Consider the following 16516-nt stretch of genomic DNA (forward strand, 5'->3'; position numbering starts at 1 on the left):
AGTCAATATAGTTTGGATTCAAGGTTACAAGAATTTGGGTCCTTTAAAAATATTAACTAGTGACATTTTAGGCAAGTTGTGATTAGATAGAGTTTCTAGATTAATCTTTGCTTCATTTATGAGACTGTTTCCTTTAATTTTAAGCAGGAAACATAGTATAGAGTAACCTGTTTTTTTAAACCCCAATTCAAGCAACAATAATAAATTTAATCCTAGGAGGGAGGAGCAGTGCCATCTGAACTCATGTTTGTTATTCAGAGATCTAGCAGATTTTTAAAATGTGCTGAATAGAAAGGTTTCAGGGCTTAGCACGTTACTTAATACATATGAGGTGCTTAATGCTGGTTAACTTGACTTCTTTGCCTAATATGAAGAGAATAACTTCACCAAATGAAATTTACGAACTCTGCACTATGATAGAAACGTCGCTCTCCGTCCCATTGCAGCAGAAGTCAAAGAATATACATATTTCTGGAATATGGGAAGCTTCTTGAATTCTTTGCATGGTATTATAACTTCAAGTATGAAGTCTGTTTTACAGTACTATCACTACTGGAAAGTGTTACTTTGAAGGCTGGGCAAGAGAATTTCCCTTTTTCTTGAAAAGAGGTTGGAGTTTCATTTTCCACCTAGATAGCATAGTAGATAGAACACTGGGCTCTATCAGGAAAAGCTTCGTTCAAATTCAACCTCTAGGGGGTAGAGTCAAGATGGTAGAGTCAAAGAAGGACTTGCTTGAGCTCCTCCTCAAACCCCTCCAAATGTCTGTAAAAATGACTCTGACAAATTCTAGAGTTGCAGAGCTGACAAAATGATGAAGTAAACAAATCTCCAGCCTAAGGCAGCCTGGAAAGTCAACAGAAAATGTTTTTCACACTTGGCTGGGAGCAGAATGCAGTCCATCATGGGCCTTGCCAGCATACATGGGCCAGACTAAGCCTCATGGTACTGGCAGCTGTGCTGGTTTCTAGACTTTTCAGTCAAAGACAGCATAGGTCAGCAGTAAAATTTTGTCAGACTTGGGTAAGAGAGAGGCATGGTTTGGCCCCATCCCCAAGGTGGCAGAGGTAGTGGCAGCAGCAGGAAAACAAAAACAGAAGTAGTGGCTATTTCTGGAGCTCCCAGTCTACAGACATTGTGAGGATCTAGCACCTGATCAGAGAGTGATGGCAGGGATCTCTTTGCTGCCACTGAGGCAGGATTTTCTTACTTTGCCATGCTTGGATCTCAGTCATGGTCCTAGATGATGGCCCTGGGGTGAGGAAGAGCGCTAGTGCAGTTGAGCTTGTGGTGTGGTAGAGAAGGAATCCTCTTCACAAGGCAGAAAAGAATTCTTGTGTTCACTCACAGGCCAGAGCACAGGCCAAGAAAGGAGTAAACACCTCTCCTTTTATCATTCCACCTTGGAAGAACTAAAAATTTATAGGCTCTTAGAACTATCTCTGAAAACAGCTGCACAAAACCCCTAAAGCTTAAGACAGAATATTCATTCCCACCTTTCACTAGAAGCAGAGTCCTACCAGAACAAAGAGTCAGAAAGTCAAGTATTTGGCTAGGAAAATGAGCAGAAAGCATAAAAAAAACCTCAGACTATAAAATCTTACTTTGGTGACAAAGAAGATCAAAACATACAAGCAGAAGAAGACAACAGAGTCAAAGCTCCTACCTCAAAAGTCTCCAAGAAAAACATGAATTGGTCTAAGGCCATGAAAGAGCTCAAAAAGAATTTTGAAAATCAAGTAAGAGAAGGAGGAAAAATGGGGAAAAGAAATGAGAGTGACGCAAGAGAATCATGAAAAACTAGTTAACAGCTTACTAAAGGAGAACCAAAAAAAGTACTGAAGAAAATAACACCTTAAAAATTGACTAACTCAAATGGCCAAAAAGGTCCAAAAAAACCAATGAGGAGAAGAATATCTTAAAAAATTGAATTGGGGGGCACGGAGCCAAGATGGCGAAGTAGAAAGACGCACATACACACAGCTCCGAGCCCACAAACCACAGAGCGGCTAGAGGGGACCAAGCCAGGGCGAATTCTGCACCCAGAGACCATGGAGTATTGGAGCGAGGGAGATTTCTGCTCCGGAGAGACCTGCAAACCTCCCCCTTCGCGCCATGGACTGAGCGCCGGGACGGGGAGCATAGTGCAGTCCCGCTGCGGCCACGACACTGAGGGGAAGAGATCCGAGAGGGCTACGGGGACGGGATCTCCAGCAGCCACGTGGGTCCCCCCACCCACAGAGGGACCTGCAAACCTCTCGCAAAAGGTCCGTTGCGCTGCAGACGCGGTGCCCAGCCCGGACCTGCGGCGGCGGCGGTAGCCGCGTCTACGAGAGACACGGATCTGGGAGGGCTCCAAAGACGGGATCTTCAGCAGCAGCACAAGCCCCCCACCAACAGGTGACTGACGGGGGTAGGTGAGAGAGTCTCTTTGGCGGGTTGAGAGGGGAGTGGGGTGCTCCCATGGCTCGGGCCCCCCCAGGAGATGGAAGCTGAGAGGCAGCTGCAGACAGGGGTTCCCCAAACTAGCGGGAGCCTGGATCCATTGTGGAAGGTCTATGCATAAACCCCCTGAGGGAACTGAGCCAGAGAGGTGGCCCTGCCCATGACCTCAGCACCTGAACTTAATTTGACACTGAAAGCAGCCCTGCCCCCGCCAAAAACTCTAAGGCGGGAAGCAGCATTTGAATCTCAGTCCCCAAACGCTGGCTGGGAAGACCAGGAGGCGAGGTGGGTGTGAGGAGAACATTCAGAGGTCAGGTCACTGGTTGGAAAAAATGCCAAGAAAAGGGAAAAGAAATAAAACTATTGAAGGGTATTTTAGCGGAGAAAAGACACTTCCTCCCTTCCTTTCTGATGGGGAGGAACAATGCTTGCCATCAGGCAAAGACACAGAAATCAAGGATTCTGTGTCCCAGCCCACCCAATGGGCTCGGGCCATGGAAGAGCTCAAGAGGAATTTTGAAAATCAAGTTAGAGAGGTGGAGGAAAGACTGGGAAGGGAAATGAGAGGGATGAGGGAGAAGCATGAAAAGCAGATCAGCTCCCTGCTAAAGGAGAATCAAAAAAATCTTGAAGAAATTGGCACCTTGAGAACTAGCCTAACTCAGCTGGCAAGGGAGGTGCAAGGGGCCAATGAGGAGAAGAATGCTTTCAAAAGCAGAATAAACCAAATGGAAAAGGAGATTCAAAAGCTCACTGAAGAAAATAGATCTTTCAAATCTGGAATGGTACGGATGGACGCTAAGGACTTTTCAAGAAAGACAGATATCTCAGAACATACCGTGCAGATTCGAAAAATGGAAGATAATGTGAAATATCTTATTGGAAAAACAACTGACCTGGAAAATAGAATCAGGAGAGACAATGTAAAAATTCTGGGACTACCTGAAAACCATGATCAAAAGAAGAGCCTAGACATCATCTTCCATGAAATTATCAAGGAAAACTGCCCTGAGATTCTAGAACCAGAAGGCAAAATAAATATTCACAGAATCCGCAGAACACCGCATGAAAGAGATCCAAAAAGAGAAACTCCTAGGAGCATTGTGGCCAAATTCCAGAATTCCCGGGTGAAAGAGAAAATATTGCAAGCAGCTAGAAAGAAACAATTCAAGTATTGTGGAAATACAATCAGGATAGCACAAGATCTGGCACCCTCTACATTGAGGGATAGAAGGGAATGGAATAGGATATTCCAGAAGTCAAAGGAACTAGGACTGAAGCCAAGAATCACCTACCCAACAAAACTGAGTATAATACTTCAGGAGAAAAAATGGTCTTTCAATGAAATAGAGGACTTTCAAATTTTCCTGATGAAAAGACCAGAGCCGGAAAGAAAATTTGACTTTCTAACACAAGAATGAAGAAGAACCATGAAAAGGTGAACAGCAAAGAGAAGTCATAAGGGACTTACTAAAGTTGAACTGTTTACATTCCTACATGGAAAGACAATATTTGTAACTCTTGAAACATTTCAGTATCTGCGTACTGGGTGGGAGTACACACACACACACATGCACACACGCACACATACATAGAGACAGAGTGTACAGAGTGAATTGAAGAGGATGGGATCATATCTTTAAAAAAAAAATGAAATCAAGCAGTGAGAGAGAAATATTGGGAGGAGAAAGGGAGAAGTTATATGGGGCAAATTATCTCTCATAAAAGAGGCAAGCAAAAGACCTATTAGTGGTGAGATAAAGAGGGGAGGCAAGAGAAAAACATGAGGTCTACTCTCATCACATTCCACTAAAGGAAAGAATATAATGCACACTCATTTTGATAGGAAAACCTATCTCATAATACAGGAGAGTGGGGGACAGGGGCACAAGCAGGGTGGGGGGGAGGATGGAGGGGAGGGCATGGGGAGGAAAATGCAATACGAGGTCGACACTCATGGGGAGGGAAAGGACCATAAGAAAATAGAAGTAAAGGGGGACAGGATAGGATGGAGGGAAATATAGCTAGTCCTATACAACTCAACTAGTATGGAAATCATTTGCAAAACTAAACAGATATGGCCTATATTGAATTGCCTATCTTCCAAGGGGAAGGGGTGGAGAGGGAGGGAGCTAAAGAAGTTGGAACTCAAAGTGTTAGGACCAAATGTAATGTTCTTACCACTGGGTAACAAGAAATACAGGTTAAGGGGTCAAGAAAGCTATCTGGCCCTACAGGACAAAAGAGAAGACGGAGACAAGGGCAGGGAGGGAGGATAGAGGAGAGAGCAGATAGGTCACAGGGGCAATCAGAAAGCTTGGGTTTGGGGGGGGAGGGGATAAAAGGGGAGAAAATTTGTAACCCAAAATTGTGTGGAAATAAATGTTAAAAGTTAAATAAAAAAAAAAAATAGAATTGGCCAGATGGAAATAGAGGTCCAAAAGTTCCACTGAAGAAAAGATTGTCTTAAAAAACAGAATGGAGGAAATGCAAACTAAAGACGTTATGAAAAATCAATAAAATTATAAAACAGAACCAAAATAATAATAAAAAAAATAGAACAGATGAAACACCTCATTAGAAAACACCACTGACTTGGAAAATAGATCCAGGAGAGATAATTTTAAAATTACTGGACTACCTGAAAGCCAAGGTAAAAAAAAAAAAAAAAAGATCCTAGACATCATCTTTCAAGAAATTAACAAGGGAAACTGCCTTGATATTCTAGAACCAGAGGATAAAGTAGAAATTGAATGAATTGAGATCCCAAAAGGATAACTCCCAGGAATATTATAGCCAAATTCCAGAGTTCCCAGGTCAAGAAGAAAATGTTGCAAGCAGCCAGAAAGAAACAATTTAAGTAGAAATACTATCAGAATAACACAAGATCTAGCAGCTTCTACATTAAGAGATCAAAGGACTTGGGATACGATATTCCAGAGGAGAGAGAAGCTAAGATTAAAACCAAGAATCACCTACCCAGAAAAACTGAGTATAATACTTCAAGGGGAAAACTGAACATTCCATTAAATAGAGGACTTTCAAGCACCCTTGATGAAGAGACCAGAGCTGAAGAGAAAATTTGACTTTCAAATCCAAGAAACATAAGAGAAATCACAAGGGACTTATTAAAGTTGAACTGTTTACATTCCTACATGGAAAGATGTAATTTGTAACTCCTGAGACCTTTCTCATTATTAGAGTAATTGGAGAGAATAGATAGATAGACAGACAGATAGATAGATATGGACAAGTGATATCTAAAAAATAAAATTTAAGGGAGAGAGAGAAATATGTTGGGAGGAGAAAGGGATAGATAGAAAGGGGTAAATTATCTCACATAAAAGAGGCAAGAAAAAACTTTTTACAGTGGAGGGGAGGACAGGGGAGGTGGGGGGGAATGAGTGAACCTTACTCTCATCAAATTTCACTTAAGGAGGGAATAACATACACACTTAACTGGATATCTTATCCTACTGGAAAGTAGCAGGAAGGGGATAAGAAGGGGAGGATGAAAGAAGGGAGGGCAAATTAGGGGAGGGAGTAGTGGTAAGCAAACACTTGCAAAAGGACAGGGTCAAAGGAGAGGACAGAATAAGTGGGGGGAGAGATAGAATGGAGGTAAGTATAGTTAGAATTTCACAACATGACTATTATGTAAGTGTTATGCATAACTACACACATATAATCTGTATTGAATTGCTTGCCTTTTCAGTGAGGATGGGCAGGGAGGGAAGAGGGGGAGAATTTGGAACTCTAAGTTTTAAAAACAAATGTTAAAAATTGTTTTTACATACAACTGGGAAATAAGATGTAGAGGCAATGGAGTACAGAAATTTATTTTCCCCTGAAAGAGAGTGGGAGGGGATAGGAGAGGTGGAGTAATAAAGGGGAGGACAAATTGGGGGAATGGGTAATCAGAATGCCCGCCATCTTGGGGTAGGAGAAGGGGAAAGATGGGAGAAAATTTGGAACTCAAAATCTTGTGGAAATGAATATTGAAGGCTAAAATAAATTAATTAAACAAAAATTCCAGACACTTCAGACTTCAGACACTTATTGTGTCTGTAACTGTGAGACCTTAGGCATGTCACTTATGCCTTAGTTTTCTCATATGTATAACAGGGATTATAATAATACCTACTTCTCAGGGATTTTGTGAGGAGTGAACATGATAGTATTTGTAAAATGCTTAGCTTGAACACCATATAAATGTTAGTTACTATTATTATTGTTTCGTAAAGCTCTGCGGGACTCATAGGATTGATAGATGAAGTAATAGCAGATAGATGGAGTATCAGGTCTAAGGCTGAAGTCAAGGTGTGCTTACTGATACAGAGACCAACTCTCTAATACAAAGCAGTGGAATTCCTGAAAGCCTCCCAAACCAAGGTAGTTAGGGTAGGTAGGCAGGAAATGCCTATTTTCACAAAGAAAAAGGAATACAGATGGAATTGTGCCAGGTCAGTTCACATTGTCTATTTTTTTGTGGAAAGGATTTATCTGGGCTATTTCCCCTTCAGGCTGCTACACGATTTCTTACCCCACCCAACCAACCCCAGCCCCTAAAATTGAAACAAACGATGAAAACAGCAATAACAAAAACCTGAAAAACAAAAGTCCAGAACTATACTGTTAAGTATGCATTGGAACAACTCATAGTCTTCCACGACTTGCTGGGAAAAACCTTTAGAGGAGATTTTTGTTGGACGGTGAGCAATCTATTATCTTCAATGTGTTCGTAATCCTAAATTGATGAAACAGAAAACAGACTACATCACTTTGACATGGATACTAATGTTCAAAGTGCATTCCTAATCGCACACCAAAAGAAGACTGAATACAAAACCCCATAAGAATTGTACTTCATTTGCTGTTTTTTCCTTCTGAAATAAGAACTGAAAAAGAAGGGGGAAGAAAACCTTCTATTAAATATCTTTCAGTGTACTGATAACCTCCTTTGGTTTTTAAACAGTAAGCAAGGTGTGTAAGCACTATATTTTGTATCTATCCTGCTCTCTGGAAAACACACACATCATTCTCAATCAATTCTCAATTAAGCAGATTCAGAGAGACAACAGTGTGTGTGTGTGTGTGTGTGTGTGTGTGTGTGTGTGTGTGTGTGTGTGTGCGTGTGTATTTTTTGGAGGGTAAAGAGGCTTGACTTATATTTTGTCTCTGTGGGGAAATCCCAATATGAAAATAACCTTTACCAATGAAACTTGTGAGTTTTAAAGAGCTACCTTGTCATTACATAGTCAGCTAGCATGGTCAGCTGGGACTTAAACCCAAAGCTTTTGGACTCTAAGGACAATCGATCTCACAAATGCCAATATCATGATGAATCAATGAACAAATGAATAGTAAAGATACTGGGGATACACAAACAGGTTTAAAAATAAAAATAAAGCCCCTGCTCTCCTGGATTTTACATTCTAATGAAGGAGAAAATATACAAATAAGAATGTACATATAAGACACACACAAAAAGACACACACACACATATATGTGTAGATGCTCATGCATATGTATACATATTCATATGTATACTCAGACCTATGCACACAAATGGAGGAAGGCACTGAAGCTAGAGGCTGGGGAAGGAGAAAAAAGCATCCTGCAAGAGTATTTGAGTTGACTTTTGAAGGTAGACAGGAAAACCAGGAGGAAGAAATTAAGGGAGAGAGTACTTCAGGCATGTGGGGTAGGCAGTACAAATGCACAGATTCAGGAGAGAGAGTAGTTCTATGAGGAGCAGCAGTGGGGCCAGTGTTAATGGATTGTAGAGCTGGTGAAAAGGAATGAAATTTAATGAGACTGGAAAGGTGGAAGCAGCCAGGTTGTGAAAGGTTTTAAATGCAAAACAGAAGGTTTTATATTTGATCCTATAAATAAAAGGGAATCAATAAAGTTTATTGTGTAGGGAGAAGACCTAGCCAGACCTAATGCGTTAGCAAGATCACTTTGACAATTAAGTAGAGAATGCATTGAAGTGAAAAAAGACTTAAGGCAGGGAGATCAATTAAAAGACAAATGCAATAGACTAGATGAGACATGATGAATGTCCAGATCAGAGTGATGGCTGTATAAGTGTGGAGAAGTAGGTGTGTGAGACATGCCTTGAAGACAAAAATGACAGGATTTTACAATAGATTCGATATATGGGTTGAGTGAAATAGAAGAATCAGGAATAACACTGAGATTGTGAACCTGGCATCTGGGAAGATGGTGTTACCCTGGACAATTAAGGGAAAGTTTCAAGGGGGGAGGGAAGATAATGAGTTCTGTTTTATACATATTGAGCTTGAGATGTCTATGAGGCATCCATTTGAGATGCAAATGGAAATGTGGGACACCAGAGACTGATAAAGAAATTAGGTCTGGATATCAAGACCCAACAATCATCTACACAGAGATGGGAACTGAACCCATGTAAGCTAATGATTTCACCAAGGTAGGTAGCACATAGAGAGACAAGAGGGCCCTTTAGAGATCTTTAGGGCATAACCATGTGGGGGTTAGTTGGCAAGACTTAGAGAAAGATCCAATGAAGAAGACCAAAAAGGGAGCAATCAGGGAAATCATGATGAAGGTAGAGGCTGGAGGGGGGTTTACCAGGGTTTGTGGATGAAACAAGAAGCTAGAAAAAGCCAATGGAGAAAAGAAATAAGGCTTGCATGGTTCAGGGTGCCAGGAAAAGTGCTAGTGAGAAGGTAAGTAGAGCCCTGCAGGGTGTTGAGAAGGCTATGAAATGAAGGTAGGTTTAACTGGCACAGGGATTAATAAGTATGTGGGTATATGTGTGCATACATATATACACATATACATAAGTGGTATGTACATATATATGTATGTATAGCAAAAGGATTTTTGATTTGTTGAGTTTTTAAAAGGTTTAGGGAGAAAATGATTCTACTTTTTATTTTTGGTTTGAACTAATAAAATAAAAACAATACCAAAATGTACAAAAGCATATATATCAGTCAGTATACACATCATAATGTTGGCTAGGAATGGGCATTAGAGTTATTATGAGAAAAGTGTTTGTCACTGCCAAAACGGTACATTAATGTGCATTATTATTCAGTGGAAAATCTATGGCATTGGCATGCTACTTGAGGCAACTTTCCTTAACATTTGACATGTGATATGAAATCTGGATTCTAATTAATATTTTACATGGTTTGCTTCTTTCAATTTGCAGTTCTGATCAGAGGGAAATAATAATCTAGGAAAAAATGTTATCCTTCAGTTTTAATGTAAAATCTTAGAGTTGGAAGGGAAATTTTGAAGTCATCTATTCCAACACAAATCTGGCTAGAAAATTCTTCCTACAATATCCCTAGCAAATGGTCATTCAAACTTTGATAAAAGACTTGAGAAAGGTAGAACCTACTATATCCCAAGGCAATCCTTCCCCGCTTTGGGAAAAAAAAATGAATTGTTTGTTTATATGTTCTCTGGCCCAATACAACAATATGGTCTTTAATAATAGTCTTGAGTGGGAAAATAATACTTGCATGCATGTGATGCATTTGAATTTGTAGAAACAAAATGTTTGAATTTGTAAAAACAAAATGTTCAGGTATAATAGAAGATGCTTTATAAATGCCCAAACTCTTGAGTCAAATACAGGTGTAACATGCTTGACTCTGAACCCGTTTTCTCAGGTTACATCTCCTTCAAGGTTTTAGGGTTTGTAGGTTTCCCTTTCCTCTGCTATTAACTTGAACCCTTCCTGCCTGTTTTCCTCCATTTCAAAGACCCAGTGACTTTGATGGCTTTTACAAAGAGATATTTACTTGGGAGAGAGAAAGAGAGAGAGAGAGAGAGAGAGAGAGAGAGAGAGAGAGAGAAAATGAGAGAGGTTTCACATATATACACACACACATATGTATGTAGTTCACCCAACCATCCTAGTTACAAAATGTTCATGCCTGTTACATGCTCTACAAGGGACTTCCCTTACCCGATGTGACAACTTTCCTGGAAGCAGTGCTCTAGCTTTCTCTGCCTGGATATGGCACCTTAGTAAGCTGATATACCAAACCTCCATTACACAAAATCAGCCAGATATTCTGAGTTAATTCATGTGCCTGGGGCAAATCACATCTCTGGACTAGAGGTTTTGATGTCTTTAGTCCCTGCAGGAATAATCTATACCAGGTGAAGTTACTTTTCTGTTGACTGCTTCCCTTCTGGTCCCTACTGAGCAAAGCCCTCTTCTGCTGCAAGGCCTATGGAGTAATCACAATTCTTTATACTCACAGCCATCCCCAATGGGATGCTGACAAAAAGAACTATGATCTTTCAGTGTAAAGCAGTTCCCTTATGCCCCAAAACTACCAAGATCCTCAGATCTGCAAGCAATAAATTCTGCATTATCCATTCTTTGCCCTTTTTTGTATCCTTAGTACTTACTTAGCATAGTCCCTAGCCCATAGTAGGAATTTAAAATAATATTTATTGACTGATCCTTAAGCCCCAGTTCTCCTCACAGAAAATCACATTTCCCAGCAAAGGAGATGCCAAGCCTTCCTTTCCCCTTCTGTACTTCCTCTCAAACCAGAGGGGGAGGAAAAGACAACACCAGTACCCCAAAGAGGTTTCCCCTAAGACTTTGGTAGCATTAAAATAATAGACCTAATAGTTCAGGGTGCAGCTTTTAGCCAACGAGCTTCCAGAAGCTGCTCCAGGCTTTCTTCAGCCTATCAGCCAATTCCCATATAAGTAACTGAAAATTCTTTTATCTTCTGTCCCCAGCTTCTTCTTATGTTTAGCTTACTCTCTTGCGGCTACTTTTGCTTAACTTATCCTGTGTTAAAGAATAAAAACAATACAAAACAAGCAAACAAAACACCTCTTCTACTATCTTCTGACTAACCTCCAGTATCTGAAATCAGAACCTCCTGGTGGTCACTAGCTCACGTTTACCTTATCATTTTAAATTCAATAAATTTATATCCATCACGAAATCAATAGTCCTTATGTAATCTATCTGTCCATATAGAGTTATCTGATTTGTATTTTTGTCAGTTATGAACTTCACAACTCTAAAGGTTGTCATATGCAAAAAAAAAAAAAAGCTGAGGGGCACAATGCCTTGAAATTGTTGTTACTTCAAATACTGCTTTGCCTTGAAACAGGTCCTAATATATTCTCTTTCTGATCATAGGAACAGATGTGTGTGTTTCTTCCTATTTTATCTGAGAACCTGTGTTTCCACACATATTTTTACTGCTAGTAGAGATTGTTTCATTCCTCCCAGCATCAGGCACAGTGCCTGATACTTTAAAAATATTTGCTTACTGATTAATTCCTCTCCCTTCCAACAACTTAAGTGTTTATCTACAAAGAGACAGTACCTTACAAGAGCATGGAGTCAAGTCTGGGTTCTAGACCATCTAATCAATTCATTTCAAGTCAAACATTTATAAAGTGCTTAGTCTATGACAGGCATTGGTCTTGGGGCTGGTAATATAAAGATAAAAACAAAATAGTCCCTGCCCCCAAATACCTTTCATTCTATTGGGAAGGCGGACAGAGAATGAAACACAGATGTAAGGAAGTTCAGTATAAGGAAAACTGAGGAGAGAGATATTGGTCACAGTTTGGTTAAGTGAATTTTTCATCATCTCGTATGTGTCTGAAGTATGTGTCTGAAATGAATTTCAAACCCATAACTCCTTGATCTCAAGCCCAAAGTCTAACACTTTGTGCATTATACCATGCAGCCTCCCTGTAACTTTTCTGTATGTATCCTTTTCCAATTTGGTGTTTAGTGCTGGTTTTACAGCCTTACACAAATTGCAGTTTTTTTCTTGAAAGATGATGTCTAGACTCTTCTTTTGATCATGGCTTTCAGGTAGTCCAATACTTTTTAAAATTCTCTCTCTTGTATCTATTTTCTGGGTCACTTGTGTTTCCAATGAGATATTTAACATTGTCTTCTATTTTTTTCATTTTTTTGGTTTTGTTTTATTGCTTCTTGATTTCTCATAAAGCCTCCATTTGCTCCATTTTTTAAAGTAATTATTTTCTTCTGTGAGTTTTTGGACCTCCTTTTCCATTTAGTCAATTCTGCTTTTCAAGGCATTCTTCCCCTCATTGGCTTTTTGGACCTCTTTTACCATTTGTCCTAGTCTGTTTTTTAAGGTATTCTTTTGTTCAGTATTTTTGTGTGTCTCCTTTACCAAGCTGTTGACTCATTTTTCAAGATTTTCTTGCAACATTCTCATTTCTCTTCCCAATTTTTCCTTTATCTGTCTTATTTATTTTCAAATTCCTTTTTCACCTATTCCATGGTCTGAGACCAATTTATATTTTTCTTGGATGCTTTGGATATAGAAGCTTTGACTTTGCTCTCTTTTTCTGGGTGAATGTTTTGATATTCCTTGTCACCATAATAATTTTCTATAGTCAGAAGTTTTTTTCCTCTGAATTTGTTTACTCATTTCCCTATTACTTGACTTTTAACTGGTTGTTAAAATAGGGCTCTGCTTCCAGAGTGGAGGGTGCACTGTCCCAAGCTTCAGAGGTTTTATGAAGTTATTTTTATAGATACTTCCAGGGACCTATTCATTTTCAGTTCTTCCAAGGTGGTATGCTCTAAGGAAAGGTGTTTACTCCTCTCCCACGCTCTGCTCTCGTCTATGAGTGACCACAAGCACTCTTTTCTAGCCTGGAGTTATGAGGAGAGTCCTCCCCTTTACTGTGTCCATAAGCTCTGCTGTGCTAGGGTTCCTCCTCACCCTGGGACTACCACCCAGGACCCAGATCTGAGTATGGACAAAGCAACAAAAGTCCTGCCAGTATCAGTAAAGACCTCTATAAACTCATTCTGATCATTTCCAGAAGCAGATACTAGGTCTGGTGCTGATTCAGTCACTTCCAAGGCCTCTTCCTGGATTGCTGGGGCCAGAGCTGTGCTGTTGTGGCATGAGCTAGACTATGTTCCATTCTCACCCAGGTACAATGGGCCTTTCCTGTTGACCTTCTAAGTTGTCTTTGGAGTCTGTGGGCTGAGAAGTCTGGAAACTGCCACTGCTGGGAGTGATTTAGTCACCCTGATGCCTACTCCAAGTTTGCTGGGGCCAGATCTGTGCTGGCAGGGCCTGTGCTCCTGTCTCAGCCTGGGGCAACAGACCTTTTCTGTCAGTCTTTCAAGTTGTCTTGGGCTGGAAATTCGCTTCACTCCATCTTTTTGTGAGTTTGGCTACTCTAAAATTTGTTTGGAATATTTTTAAAGGTATTTGGAGGGGATTGGGGATAGAGCTCAAGTGATTCCCTGCCTTCACTCTGCCATCTTGGCTCTGCCCCTGCAAGTTCTCTTTTTCAACAGATAGTTGGAAATATTCTAAAAGAACAAAACCTCAGATAAATATAGATATAGATCTTTTTCTACATAAATAAATATGCATGTACATATATATATGAATGTATCATTCACTCGTATGCCCACATACATACATGAATTTACACATAACATATTATATAAAATGCATATGTACATATACAGAGACATAGATGCAATTTGGAGCTGTAAGAGACTTTAGTCAACAGAAAGCTTTTCTTTGTATCTTCTTGAAATATCAATGAAAATTTCCCCTATTGTTGTATTTTCTAAGGCCAAATAGAACATGCCTTCCGTATGACAGCCTTTCAGATACTTGAAGGCAGCTATCATGTTCTCCCCTGAGTCTTCTGTTCTCCAGGCTAAACATCCTGAATTAGCATACCATTAGTAGCTTTACTATCCTCTGTAGATTTAAAAGCTAGGCTGCTGACACAATTTTGATATATAGTAACATGGTAACTCACTGATTCTGCAGCTTAACAAACAGAAGTATTCTTTCCATCTGTGCGGATCAGAGCCCCTTCTTGTCTTCTCATTCTGCTGAATCTTTGTCCATGTACTACTTGATTGTCCTTCACAGGAGAATCCATCCAATATGCTTAGGCTTTCCTGAAGGGGTTTTTGCTTTTGGCAGAACAAACGTAGAATTCTGGACAGCTAACTTTTATCGTCTTGCCAGAATACTATCCCATCTTCTTTTCTAATAATTAATTTCCCTAGTGACATACAATTTGCTTTTAAAAAAAATATATGCCTTTCTCTTCCATTCTATTATTTCATCGATATCTTTTGTTTTTATACCAGTATTTTCTGCACATACTCCAACTCTCCCTTGTAACAAAGAAATACAGTTTAACAAATTCAACAACATGGCAGTTTGTATGAGAGTATATACAATATGCCATGCTTGTATTCACATTTTTGAAATACTTAAAACTAAATTTGATAATGCTACTTAAGGAAAATATGTGTACCTTACAAATTATTTTTCCTACAAAACTTTTGCTTGCATTGATGGATAATAGGATCAATACCTGATAAGAAGGTCATGCAGTCTGTCATTTTTTGTTTTTGTTTTACAAATGAGGAAACAAAGTCCAAGGAAAAAACACATAAGTAGTTACTTCAGACCTAATTCTTCTTCTGCTAGTGCTACTTTAATCAATTCAGGGAGTGCAGTTGTGATTAAAAATTCTTCAAACTTCAAAATCTGTTCTGACATGATAGGTTAGATGCAGGATAAAACATGTCTTGGGCCAGGTAACTTGGGCCAAGAGCTAAAGGCCCAGCTCTGCTTGGTGACCTCCGACTTTTGTCGTAGTTCCTTTGTTTGAAATTTCTGCCTTTTTTTAAATGAATATTTAATAGCAATAAGATCCTTGGTATCTCTATATGTTTAAATGTGATTAAACCATATATTAGACCATTAAAAAAATTTTTACTACAATACTTGTTACAATATCCTTTCAATCTTAATTAATACTTTCAGTTCAAATTTTTTGCATGCCACATTCAGGAATTATACAAATAGATACAAATACTTACAAAGACATTTTCTCTCCACAAATATGCAATTAATGAAAAGCAGCAATGAGAAATGATACTTTGCAGTCTACTTTTCATTCTTACCTCCACAGAATATTTCAATTGTTATCTCTCTAGAAGATTGATTTTTGTCACTGTACTGGTCTTTGAGATTTGAAATGGTGAACTCATGAAACTTGCCTTAAGAATGTCTACACAATAATAATATGAAAAGTCAAATTTCATGGAATGAAGCATTATTCAGACTGAGTGAACATAGAGATCATCTAATATAACTTCACTTTTTATAAAAAGGAAAATATTTCAAGTGAACTAAGAATGGTGATTTGCTTTGTAAAAAGATTCACAATAAAATTCGTTTAAATAGCAAGCAATTATAAAGCATTTGTAATAGGAATTTAAGCTTACAGGGACCTTCTTTGTTTTTCTAAGAGAGTAAAATGTTCTCTTCTAAACTCATAATTTAATAGATAAATAAATTGAAGCCCAGATTAGTTAAATGTTTTCTTTGATCACTCGAGGAGATCTGGAATTCCCATACAAGTGTTCTGACTCAAAATCCAACATTCTGCCATATTTCGTTACTGAGAACACCTTGTCATCTCATTATTGTCCAATTCAATGATCTTCCCCATGCCCCCTTTACCAGGCCTCATCTTTCTTAAGTCCTCTGCATCATTGGACACTGGTAATCATCTCCTCCTTCTGGATAGTCTCTGCTCATTGTCTTTGGAGATACCATATGGCCTCTGGTTGTTCTTTGGCCCCTCTTCTTTTCTGACACATTAAGGTGAGTATGCTCAAAGGCACTCTTGTCTCTATACACTCCCTGCCTATTTTGTGACCTTAATTCTCATATCTTCAACTACCACCTCTAAGCAGATGACTCCCAAATCTATACCTTAAACCAGTATATGTTAGTAAATAATATTGCTTTGAGAAAAAAAAGACAATAAATTTTTCAATTTAATCTTCATCATTAAGATTTTGTTAAGACTAGATAATCAGTAAAACAATAAATCAAGCCCTGATTGGTATCATTAGCTGATTTATGAGGTTTCAATTTTCACACTGAAAATTTAACAATTGGCTCTCATAGGTGGGTCAGACTGGTTCCAGCACACAATGTCTTTAGTCTTGACCTCTTTTCTTAGCTCCAGACCTACATC

This window comes from Notamacropus eugenii, chromosome 3 (assembly GCF_028372415.1).
Source record: "Notamacropus eugenii isolate mMacEug1 chromosome 3, mMacEug1.pri_v2, whole genome shotgun sequence".
Classification (NCBI taxonomy): Eukaryota; Metazoa; Chordata; class Mammalia; order Diprotodontia; family Macropodidae; genus Notamacropus; species Notamacropus eugenii.